The 13,201-nt window shown below is 43.2% G+C and overlaps 1 protein-coding gene across 3 annotated transcripts in view; it reads right to left on the bottom strand.

Annotated features, from left to right (window-relative positions):
- The window catches only part of AUTS2 (activator of transcription and developmental regulator AUTS2), a 1,174,081-nt gene extending 1,162,112 nt beyond the window's left edge, over window positions 1–11,969 (bottom strand). Inside the window, exon 1 of one of the 3 annotated variants that reach the window (XM_039507742.1) lies at window positions 11,579–11,969. The gene's annotated coding sequence lies outside the window, so the exon portion shown is untranslated. Of the gene's footprint in view, window positions 1–8,316; window positions 8,339–11,578 lie in introns of those variants that run through there. The other 2 variants (XM_039507744.1, XM_039507745.1) reach the window with 2 other exon arrangements.
- Window positions 11,970–13,201: the final 1,232 nt, after the last annotated feature.

The following is a 13,201-nucleotide window of genomic DNA, read 5'->3' as shown; positions in this document are numbered from 1 at the left end:
CTGTACTGTGGATTCTTGTGCTGGGTGAGCCAACAGACTAGATGGAGATGTGGAAATGTTGTCAATAATTAAAATTAAATAGTTAAAATTTGTCCCTTTAAAAAAAAAGGGCCTTAAGCCATAAGTTACTAGATAGGAGTGGAGATGGGAGTTACTCAACTTTGCTGGGTGTCTTTTGATGCCTCCAATCAATCCCGTGATCAATCAAATCAATGGGAGACTTGGAGTCCAGTGGGTAGTGGATCAGGCCTTAAGATGGGCCTAAACCAAAACCAAGATCCAAATGGATGAAATTGGCAGTTGGGACCTAGTCCTACCGTTGCACCTTCCAGTGGGTATTCAACCTTGGTGCGTTTTCCAGGTACCAAATCCTACTGGTAGTTAAATCATAGGTGTAAACACAATGCATCTACATTGCTTGTTTTTGAAATGCATACTGTGCAGTAGGTTAGCTATTTTACATACAAATAGGGTGGTCCCTACCCAAAGAGTTTACAATCCAAGAAGATAACTAGCATACAGAAGAGGGTCAGATGTATTCTTGCTACAGATGGGTGGGTGTGGATTATAGGCATTTTTCCCCTTTTAAAGGGAACTGGATCCTTGTAACTGCAGACAGCTGAATAAGTTAGCCTTGATCACTTGCTTTTTCACTGGACATTTTTCAGACCAGGGCCATCTCTTCAAAGAGATGACATCCTCATCTATGTCAATAGAGAGACTAGTACAATGAGGTGCTAATCATGATGGACACCTGTAGATGCTATTGTAATGCAAATGTTAAAGAATGCTAGGCTCAACATGTGTTTGGATTACTCACATCCTGTCTTTATTAGGAGGCCTTTGAGCAATATGGACTGTTATAAGGACAGATCATGATCACCAATTGCACGGTGAGGGATTCACAATACTCCTTTTAAAAATCATGCGTATGGTATAGAATGCAGGTATGAGCCAGATAGTGCCACGGAGAGGCACTGAGGTTTGAATTGAAGTTGTCTGAGAGAGTGACCATTTGTCTTTGTAGGTACCATAGTCTCAGAGAGATGAGTGTAAGAAACACAGCAGTCTTAACCCTCGCCCTCCCGGCCATCTGATAGGGACATTTAAAATGTCTGCTGCTTGCTATATTCAGGTTTATATGAACATATTCCATAGGTAGATAGTCAGCCTCTTGACCTACATACAGGGGATTGAACTAGGAACCCCAAAACCATAAACTGCTACAGCTTGCGCTAAAGAGCCAAGGCTCTTTAGTGGAGGGCTGTAACCACTCACACCTTATGTAGTCAGAGGGAGGACTTGTAATCCATGGTTGACAGTGGGTTACAACTGCTTTCCCCCTGTGCCTGTCCAAAGACCATGGAGGTGAAAGGGTGTCAAGGCTGAATCCCCATTCTGTCACTCTGAGTACAGAAGGTGGGGGCCTGCAAGGATTTAAAAAAAATACAAGGCTGAAGTGGCAAGTATTAAACTCCCAAGATTACAGCTTTTCTATGACCTTGGCTTGGTAAACCCTGCCACCACCCAAATAATTAAACATACACAACCCCCCCACCACCACACACACACACGGACCCAGGAAGGAGCACTTGGAAATTCCTCCCTGTGGGGTACCCTCAAGCCCTTTCACCCCCACTCTGGGGAAGAGCTGAGAAAGAAAAGGAAATTAGCTGTTGCTACCAGCTAATCAAACATGCACAAACCTCTTAGGACACCAAAAATCCAATCCTGTTCTTAAAAAAAATAGAATTAAAAACAAAAAGAGGAAATACATTTGGAACTTAGGCTTTTTACTAAATATTAAAAGAAACAATTACAAAAATTAAGTATCAAGATAGCTCTCGAGGTTCAGCTTAAAGGTTACAATCAAAACAAAAGCATCTGGGGTTAGCACCGAGGCGACCCACAAGACAAAATAAAGAAATAAATCTAATTGCATCTATTTAAACATGCCCTGTCCAATTATTTCTCCTAGGTATGGAAGATAATTTTTATACCTGGTTCAAGCCTTACACAGCATTCCTGCTTTAGCATTGGTGCTCCATGTCTCCTTCTCCAGAGAAGGGGAGATAAAGGGAAAATTTCTTGTCCCGTTTTTAAAAACAAAGTTCTAGCCTTCCCATTGGCCTTTTTTTTTTAAACCTGTGGGCTTGTTAACCCTTTACAGGTAAAGCAAGCAGAACAGACACCAAGAGGGATTTTACAGCTAATTGGCTGTCTGTCCATCAAAGGGAGCTCTTCCCCTCCCCCGCCCCAACTTCATTTATCACAAAGGGAGTCTTTCCATGGGCTTTGGATCAGGTCCCCTATGCTTGGAATATTGTCATAGCCAAAACTCCTCGCTGTCACTGGGATGTCTAATGACGACCTTGGTCCAGCTTAAGGGCTGAAGAATGCCTACTCATCAGGAGAGTTTGTGCTTTGGGGATGCAACTTCAGTGCTTCCACCTGCCAAAACACTGGCATCACCAAAGACCCATTAGAGGCACCTTCCACTTGTGAATTTCTGTTCTGGGAGCAGTCCACTAGAAAACCTACTCTGTTAGCATCCAGACTCATTAATCTCAATCCATTCAGTTCTCATTGGGGGTGGGAAGGGGAGGGACTGCCCTGCCAAATCCTATCATGTTGTTAGTCCCTGTAACTCAGGCTCTTACCCGGAAAGTTGAAGAAACGAGTTGACTAGCTCAGCTGACACAGTAAATACAGCCTTATTTTGTAGAGCATCTTAATACCAACACTTCCCTAAAGTGTTATGCTTAATACTTACTATAGTAATCACTTACAAGACCCTCCTCTGCCGTAACACACTACACTGGGATTGATGATATCTGGGTTCCCTTCCAGCTCTGTCACACGCTACCTGTGTGAGCTTAGCCCATAACTTCTGTTTTAATTCCTTCTCCCTCTGTCTTTTGCCCTTGCATTCTCGGTACAGGGTAGCCAACTTGGGCTATATCTACACTACAAATTACTTTGGTATAACTTACATTGCTCAGGGGTGTGAATAATCCACACCCCTGAGTGAAGTAAATTACAGCAACCTAAGCACCAGCGTAAACAGTGCTAGGTCAGCGGGAGAGCTTCTCCCACAGACATAGCTACCGCCCCTCCCATAGGCAGGAGTTAGCCAGTGGGAGAGAGTTTTTTCACCAAAGTGCTACTGAGCCACTGTAAATGCTGACTGGAGCTTAGAGGACAAGTCAGTCTATAAAGGAATGACTTTGTAGACTAGGACCTGGACTTCAAATTCTGTTCTCCAATGACTGGGAGGGAAAGGGGCAGGGGATGTCACAAGGAACAAGTGTCATGTGCTTACGTGGGCAGAACCTTTGTACTGACGAATATCTGTACAACAGCACTGAAAATATGTTCGGCACACACTGGCTTTCACTAAGGGAACTGAGTCCCTAGAAGCAGCCAATAGCATGAGCCAGCCACTGATGATTAAAGCCTCATCAGACCACCCACTGACTTTAAGCAGTTGAGATATAATGGGCTGGCAGCAGGACTCCCTGAGAGCACAATGAGCTTGCACTCTGTCTCTCTTCTGCAATAACCTAGTAATAGCCATTCATTAGCACAGAATGGGCAGGCCATTGTCAGTGTTTAAAAGGTTAATCCGTACATGCTGTCAGCCCAGAATGAGCACTCTGTCCAGAGGGTGCACGGAATGCCAGCCAGCTCCTCTACCTGCCCCCTCTTTCTGCATAGGCTCCATGTCACACCAAGCCTTTGATCTGGATTCCATTTCCATATCTTCCCTGCATTTTGTATTCAGAAGGAAGACAGGTTGATTTAAAAGGCTGTGTAACACACTGCAGATAAAGTGCATTTGTGATGCAGCAGAGTTCATCTTTTGCCAAAGGTACAATATCTTCCTCTTTAAGGTTCAGCTACACTGCACTTACTCAAAGTGCTGCTTCTATAGACCAGGCATTGTACTCGGCTCCTGAGAGCGCACTTACAGAATAGGGGACACAAAGTGGGCACTTCCATCGCCACACAATGATGTTTTCGAGATCTACATTCCCCACTGTTACCTAACTGTGCTTTGCACTCTTGTGAAGTGCAATTACCCTCTCATTCCGCAGCTCTTTGTGCCCAGTTAATCGCTCCCATTTTGTTTCCGACATCTCCAATAATCCAAAGCTGACACTCCTTACAGATACTGCAATTACAATACAGAGCAGCCCTTGACAGGAGGGGTTGTATTTTGCTTCCTTCCCGCAACACTCAAGGCATCTGAGGTGGCTGCACGGAATGGCAGTAGAAAGCACCACTAAGTTTATATTGGTCCCCCGCGGATACGAACAATGCTATGTATCTGTTTGTAACCAATTAGATGTCCAGAAGCAACGAAGACCAAACTAGGGCAGAATTTACTCCCCCACAGTAGTAACTCAGCTGTAATTTCCCCTGTCTTTTAGTATCACTTTATGTCAAAGCTTTCTTTCCATTAGGGACACAGCAAGCAGGGACAAATGGTTCCCAGGTTGCACAGTGTTTATGAATAGACTGAGGCACGTCCAAGCCATAAGTTTGCATCCGAATCTAAACAGTCCCCAAAGTTTGGGGAGTTTGGCCAAGAGGGCTTGAAGCCAGCCCATTTTAGAGATGGGCCAAAGAGCCAGGTTCGCACTCTGGCTCCTGCTAAAGTTGCTTCTTCCTCTGGGAATCCCCATGTAATGTGGGGCTAGCACAACAGCTTTGCACTACCCCTCTCTCAGCTCCCAGTGTGGGGGGAAGCATCAAGAAGCCACAACCTCCAGCTGATCCCTGGCTACCGGAGGAGACCAAAGGGGCCATTGGCAGCTGCATGCAAGACAGAGCAGCCCTGAGAGACCTGGAGGAATTGGGTAACTCACAGCCACATCAGTGCTTCACATCTCCCCAGCCCAAGCTGTACTCGTGATCAGGCCCAGGAAGTTTGTACCCAGATTCCAATTCAAATTGCATGGGTTTTCAGGCCTCAGTTTTTAATGAATCTTGGACTGCATGTTTGGCATAGGATCACTCCAATCATGTACCAGCAATGCCCCTCTGCCATGTACATTGGCCAAACCAGACAGTCCCTATGTAAAAAGACTAAATGGACACAAATTGGACATCAGGAATGGTAACATACAAAAGCCAGTAGGTGAACACTTCAACCTCCCCGGACATTCTATAATGGATTTAAAAGTAACTATTCTTGAACAAAAAACTTCAGAAACAGACTTCAGAGAGAAACAGCCGAACTAAAATTAATTTGCAAACTTAACACCATTAATTTGAGCTTGAATAGGGAGTGGCTGGCTCATTACAAAAGCAGCTTTGCCTCTCCTGGAATTGACGCCTCCTCATCTATTATTGGGAGTGGATCACATCCACCCTGATCCAATTGGCCCAGTCAACACTGGATCTCCCCTTGTGAGGTAACTCCCTTCTCTTCATGTCATTATATAATGCCTGCATCTGTAATCTTCACTCCATGCACCTGAAGTGGTGTTTTAACCCACAAAAGCTTATGCCCAAATAAATCTGTTAATCTTTAAGGTGCCACTGGAGTTGTTTTTGTGGATACAGACTAACATGGCTACCCCCCAATACTGATTCCAAATCACTGAACTAGTCATTTGCAAGGCTGGGATTTTCCGAGCAGCCTAAGGGAGTTAGCCACTCTGCTCCTGTTCATTTTCAGTGAGCTTTGGGTGGGCAACTGCCTTAGGCTCTTTAGGGAACCCACATCCTATCACCCCTGCCATCCCGGTAGTGTTTTTACACCATAGCTGGGAGTGGGTAGCATCCTGAGCTTAGTGGAGCCTGCTCTGGAGCAACAGGGGGAAGTGCTGAGTCTGAGGCTCAAGCAGACCCAGTCCTGCACATATGCCCTCTTCTAACCAGTCTACTTCCCTTCTGACTCTTCTTCTAGCCATTAGTCCAGGAAGCAACGGAGGGTGTCTCTAAGCAGCAGCAATGGGCATGGACCTTTTTGATGCGGGGAGGCGCAAGCAGAGGAGCAGCACTAAAAGGGAGAGGACACCTCTTCATAGGGGCCGCAGGAGGCAGGGAAGGAGTTTTCTTCGGCAGCTAGAAGGGAGTGGGAAGTGGAGGTGGTAGAACTCAGCACTTGCTGCTCAGCTATGGACTTAGTGTGTGGCCTTGAGCAAGTCACTTCAGCTCTGTACCTCAGAGCATCCATCTGAACCAGGGATAATGATCCCTACCCATCACTCAGGGCTGTTTGGGGTGGCTTCATTTATCACTGCAGTGATCATCATAGTGCACTTTACACATGAAAAATATATACCAAGACTGGGGTCCTACTGTGATAGACTCTGTGCCAACAGATAGCAAGAATCCACCTCGGTCTCCAACGCACACAGTCTAACCACACAGAGAACAAACAGGATGTAGTATTAGTTCATCTGTAAAATGGTGCTATTCACTATTATTTCATTGTGTGTTCTCTATATCTGTGCATTATAGACATACACCTAGATCTATATAGATGCTTTGGGATGAGGGGCATTGCGAGAATGAGTGGACTAATTCAATGTTTGTCTGGTGCATGGAGCTGTAAAATATTTAGTCGAGACTAAGTAATGATTCTTTAGCGTTATATCGATTGCAGTTGCGTCTACATAGATGGTCAAGTCACGTGTAAGTGTCTTAACCATTCACTAGCAGAGGAAAGCATTGGGCAAGTCCATCCACCAATCAGGCAGCCCTTGCCCATTGATGCAGCCTACAAGTATGTGGCCTACACCTTCTAACTGGCCACACAGGCAAAGAAGGAACTCACGAAGGCCCCACTTGGTCATTAACAGCACCTCTGATCACTCTACATCCCAAGTGACTGAGCTTTACCCAGAGATGGTGTTGAAGGCCAAAACAAGAGAGTCCAACTGTCAGATCTGTCATGAGATAGACATTGGCTTTGTTTGAAACTTGTTCTTCCCACCGAGTACAGCACCTGCCACCTGGATATCAAGATTCCTTAAAGGGAATTGTCCAAGTAGGATGCATTGAGCAGAGACTGATCGCACTAAGGAGCTCAAGCCATTCCTTAGCAAGAAAGGTGTTGTATAAATGCAAGATTATTTCTTCATTAGGTGTAATTGATCATATATTCATTTCTTATTCTTCCTAGGATTTGACAAGTTATGCCAGAGGGTTGATTTGCAAAATTTGAATTTTTGTCCTCTAATGTTCAGCAAACTCAACCTTTAATTGACAGCATCATGTGGGTTATTTCCCCCCCCCCCATTAACTGTAAGTAAATGGGACAGGATTTGCTCTGTCGAATTGATTTCTAGAACTATAATCACTGCACACAGAAACATCTTCTGTATCATTGCTCCGTAGAAAAGTATAAAGGATCGATGGAGAATGTATAGAGTAATAGGCAGTGTGATTATTCGGCTCCCATAAAGTTATCTGCCTTTATAGCAGTTTATAGAGATATGCTTCAGAAATTCATCCACCTACACTTTGTAAAACACATCGTTAAGCCATTTGGAGTTCCAATCTATAGATGAACCTCCAAGTCATTCATATTGCAGTCTGTGTCTGAGAGTAATTGCTTAATTTATGATAGCAGGGTTGGCTCAGTGACAGTCCTCCAGCTTTCCTTTTAGTAATATTACTATTTTAAAAGTAAGTGTAATGCAAGTGAAAGGTCTTGACAGCTGAGATTGATGGCTAAGCAGAGGAATCCAAACTAGTAAACAGCAGCAGTGCAAGATTTCCTCACACTGCCTCACCACTGTGCCTCAATCCCACCCCAGACAGAAGTCAAAGTCAAGTCTCTGCACAGTCAGATCTAAGCCTCTATTCAGAGATGACTAACAAGGGTTGCCAGTTAGTAGGTTATTACTGATGGGGGCACTTGCCAACTAGGAACTGGATTGAGACCTCAAACATTTCATAGCTCTCAGAAAACAACTGCATTGACACATACGGTCCTAAAGAAGGTAGGATCCCCATCAGCATTCTAACAATACCCATCTATATTCAGCAGGAGGGGAATGTTGAAGGAGTCAAATGGCTCATTGGCCTGCAGTGATGCTGGCTGAACATTGCAAGACACTATTCTCAAATATTTATTCAAAATTTCCAAACCCACTTACTTTCCTCCCAAGCCCATTCCACTAGTATTCTAGACAAACAAGTTTACTGACAGAAAAATTTGCCAAGACAGTGAATGTTACGCAAACACCAGCAAAAAGCAAATATCAGACTTGTAATCAGGAGTGTTTACACTGGAAACCTGAATCAATGGCCTATTTCTGGCAGTTTTACTGAAGCCAGACAGAAAAAACAGCCTACCTGTTATACATCCCCCTAGATCTCTTCCGGCCAGATCCTCAACTGGCAAATTGTCATAGCTCAATTAAATTCAATGCCATTATGCTGATTTATACCAGCTGAGGATCTGGCCATTGTTGTTTGTCTTGTTCTATAAAAGACTTAAAAGGCTGTTATTTGTCCTGCCTGTTTGTCATGAGGACATTTTGACTCACTGTTTTCAGATGTGAGCAATGAGCACTCATGCCTGAAGTTTCACAGATTCTCAGTCCCTAGACATTCCCAGGTAAGAATTATACACCAATCAGTAGCAAATGCCTCTCAGTCATAGGAAAAGAAACATTTTAGCAGCATTATACACAATTATATGCTCAGCTGTTATGGCATCTGAAGCTCACGCTTCGAGAATATTGCAAGCATGTGTGACAATTTCTCCCAGCAACAACTTCTTCCTCTCTCTGAATACAAAGTACAGGAAATGAGTTGCTTCTATGGAGGTGTGGGGGTGGCATCATTTTAAACTCATGGGATCAAGAGGGATTATTCTATTCCTGTACAAATGGGATAGATGCACACTCATTCACCTCTAGGTTATCAGATCAAATCTGAATCTGAAACATAAGCAGTCTTGGCCATCTGCAGTATGTTTGGTAATTTATGTGAAATGGACTGTCCATTTATGCTTAAAAAACCACACACAAACCCCAAACACTCTACCGCTGTCTCATCTACTACTAATTAGCATCCTCATGGACCATTTCAATAGAAGGGTCACAGACTGAATGCATGGGCCAGATGTCAAAAATAGTACATCTGATCAAAAGCTTTTCCCTATAGCATGGTGTTCTGATCCATACTGCAGCTGATCTAGTCAGTGAGTGCCTGATTTGGCAAAGCCCTTAAGCACATGCTTCACTTCATCCCTTTTCAGCAAAGCACTTCAGTACATGCTTAAGTCCCATTGCTTTCACGGAGATTTAAGCAGGTCCTTGAATTTAAGCACTTTGTTAATTCAGAGCCTGTAGTAAAGGGCACAACAAGCTAGCTCTGGGAAGATTGTCACCAGGGCTGGCTATCGTTTCTAAATGCTGATGAAGCAGCTTGTTGAAATTAAGGCACAGAAGAGGAAACCATAATTTCTTCTCATTTCCTCATGATTCCCAGCTGTCATTTCCCCAAAGGACTGCTTTGCTCCCATACTGGTTAGTCATCTATACTAGCTCAAAGCAGCAGACTCACTGTTGCAGTAGTACCTAGATATATTTCCCACTACTACAGTGGCCACCATCGAGGGCTTATCAAACATGGGGAAATTTACCAGTGTAGAACTGTACTGCAACAGTTCCTTGTGTGGCTACTGTTATTCCATGGTTAAAGTGTAACTACTGCATTATAATTATGCTGGTATATTACCCTCCCCCTCCAGGTAGACATGCCCTAAGAATGAAGTCCATCTTTATCAGTTTTGTTGTGCAGGACAATGCAGTACAATGGAGGAACCTTCAGACTTTGAGAGATCTGGCAGGATGGGCTCTCCATTTTTAATTGAGTGGCTTGCTTCTTATAAAAGAAAGGCAAGACAAATAGAGATACAATGGCTAAAAGTTAAATACATATATTTTCCTTCTGATAATTACCATCAGCAGGAAAAGGAGAACAATCTAGGTTCCTTCACTGAAGAGCAGTTATATACATTAATCCTGCTTTGGGAAATGAGGTTTTTATAGGAGAGAGAGATGTTTATTTATTACTCCTAATCTTTACATGCTTTGTGGTGTAGTTAGAACAGTAGTGTGTGCCTGGTAAATGATGCTCATGCAGTTCTTCTGACAAAGGAAGATATCAATAACTGCTGAGTTTATAAGTATGAATTGTCCCTTGAGAAGGAACTAAGAGACCTTGAAAGCAGAGAGAGAAAATAAGAGTAACTTTGCAAGACAGTAGCCTGACAGCTTTACCAAGCAGAAGTGTCTCACAGATTGTTAATTGTATAGCAATGTGCCTCTGGTTGCATCAGATAATACTTAGAGGGTAGATTGTTCTGCAGTAGCAAAAGCTGACAAAATTCTGGAGGGATTCAAACTAAGGTCTCTTTGATCCAGAGCTCAGCTTGCCAAGTCTCATTTTCGGCATGAGACAGAAATTCTACATGGATCACACAGCGAAGCCAGCATCTCATCCATTTCCTATCAACTACTGCTTCAATCCTCTGTGCTGCTCATGTGGGTTGCTAGTCTATATTACAACAGGCAATGCAAGTGATTGAGGGACCAGGAAAAATAGTACCGACTTTAGTGAATCTGGTCTGAAACCAGAGAGATAAGGAACAAGAGAGGGAGCTTTGGGTGCTCATCTGAACAGAAACTAAATCCTGTGTTATCTGCCCATTGCTATGTGGGACAAAAGATGACAACTTCAAGCAGAAGAAACAAGATGAGTGTATGAACTAAATTAAGGGTATGAAAACTAGAGATGAGCCCAATCCATGGAGTTTAGATCTTGATCCAACCAGGCCCAACATTTGGGCATGGGAAGAATTCACAGCAGGGAAATTTGTTCCCCTGACTACAGAAAGGAGTCACCCACAAAATGAAGGATTTGGACATAGCTCTCTCTCCCTGAACATCCTCCTAAGTTTGGAGTTGTTTAAAAGTCAGGGGGTTGGTTCTGACCCAGCTGTAATGAAAATGTTTATGTGAGAACTGAAAGGGAAATAGTTTTCCCATCCTTTGAATATTTTTAAGGGTTTCAAAATTCTCTCTTGTCTCAAGAACAAGAAGTTGAAGTCTCAAAAATATTAATAAGCTGATTTTTTTTTAAAAAAAGTAGGTTTGGATCAAACAAAATGTTTCATTTTGATAAGTCTTAAAAATTGAAAGAGAATGTTTCAGTCTAACATTTTTAATTCTAGCTACCTTAATTTTTTAAGCAGTCATTTCAAATCTGAAAACCAGAATTTTTCATTTTGAAGACACTGAAACTAAATGTTTTGACAGTTTCAAAAAACCTCTCCCCCCAAACTTTTTTCAAGTCAGGAGATTTGTTGAATCTGAACCTGTTTCTCAAACAAACAGTTTTGTTTTTGACAAATCAGGATTTTTTGACAAAAAAAACATTTAGTCAAAAAACAACCACCACCACCACGCTTTAGCTTGCATACTTGATGGAGGCACCCAGGAACCAGATTAAAAATTGACAAGTGAACTAAGAAAGTATACCTAAAGCAATAGAGGATTGAAATATGTGTAGCTATTGCATTGTGTCATGGGGATACTCTACTCACCCCTGGAGCACCTCCTTGTAGCCAGGGCTTGGAATTAGCTCTGCCAGTCTGACACCCCTTCCTGTGGGTCCTCACTCAGCCTCTCTCTTGGGACTTAATGGTTCCCTTTTCACAGCTTTGCCCATCAGAACACTGTAGTTTTCCCTTTCTAGGGGCATGCATACCAGAGTCTCTTTGTACTAGCTGTCCCAGGCAATCTTCCACTTCACTGCCCTTCAATGGTGCCACCTTCCCAGGGACTGGTAAGGGAACCTAGGCCATTGTGTTCTCTAGGTTCCAGCACAGCAACCGTACAATCAGCATCTAAGGTCTACACTATTTCAACTTGCTGCTATTTCCCTGCTCTGCCTAGTCACCACTGCAGAGCAGATCTCTGACACCCGTTTCTACCCTTAGCTACTGGCTTCATATAAGTTCTGCCCAGCTGAGTGTGATCCTTTAATTAGTCCTCTTTGCTCCCTGGCTCCTTCTCCAGGTGCAGCCTATGTGGTTAATTGGCCCACCTAGTCACCTTAACCCCTTCAGGGGCTGGTGTGGAGTGAACATCCCATCACAGGTTGTCATCCAGATTTCTGAACCATGGTTTTATGCCAGAGGACGTGGGTGAATGCAGAGTAAAGAAACGGAGTACAGCCTACTAGAGCTCTAAGGAAGAAGCCTGTTCTTGTTCTATTTTAAGCCTCATTTTCAGATACATTTTGGATAATCATAGATGCTTTTTTGGATTGAACACACATTTTCAGGTTTGCCCATTGCTAACAGTGAAATGAAGTCCAATGGCATTTTGAATGAAGCTCAGTTTTATTTTGTTACTGGAAAGAGTTCACAGAAAACTATTCAGAAAGGGTTTGGTGTCAGATCTAGAGCCAACTGATGCTAGACATATGATAGAAAAGGTTAAACACGTGTAATTCTGGAGAGCATTAGAATTACATGTGAGGAGCCCACTTTACAACTGTGTGCCCATTTCTGCATTTGGACACTCAAAATCCTATTTAAGTACCTAAAACAGATGTCTGGGCAGAAAGGTGTAAATTTGAATGGTCAAAAGTCAATCTAATTTAGGCACATGCCTTTGAAAATTGTCTAATTACTAATGTAAAATGTGATAATATCAGGAATGGATACAATATGTAATGTCACTGGGTGTTAATTATTATGGCCTACATTTTCCAAATAAGGCTAGTGATTTTGGGTGCCCCACTCGAGACACATTGTAGGAGCGTGAGTTTCAGAAGAGGTTTCTGGGGCTGATATTAGGATTTCAGTTGATCCTTATTTTTCCTTAAGTCCCAGTACTCTTGGAACTGGGACTGCCAAACAAAACATCAAGGGCAAAGATCACTGAGTGCCAAAACATTCTTCCCAGGGCTCCTGTACATTGGGATGTGAATGGTACATCCAGATGCTGAGCGGCAAGCCCTCCACGGTTAGAGCATACCAGGGGGTAGGAAATGGTCTGCGTTATCTGGTGGCTTCCAGATGGAAGTTTCCAAATGTTATCTATAGAAAATAATAGTGCTAGGTTTTCTATTAGGGCAAAATTCATGCTGTCTAGAGGGCCTGCACTGGCCCTATACACACTCCAGTCTTCTAAGTCTTAAGAGGCCCACAGACCTTGCT

This window comes from Mauremys reevesii, linkage group 20, assembly GCF_016161935.1.
Source record: "Mauremys reevesii isolate NIE-2019 linkage group 20, ASM1616193v1, whole genome shotgun sequence".
NCBI lineage: Eukaryota > Metazoa > Chordata > Testudines > Geoemydidae > Mauremys > Mauremys reevesii.
The sequence above is the reverse complement of the archived record's forward strand: the minus strand, read 5'-3'. Positions and strand labels throughout refer to the sequence as shown.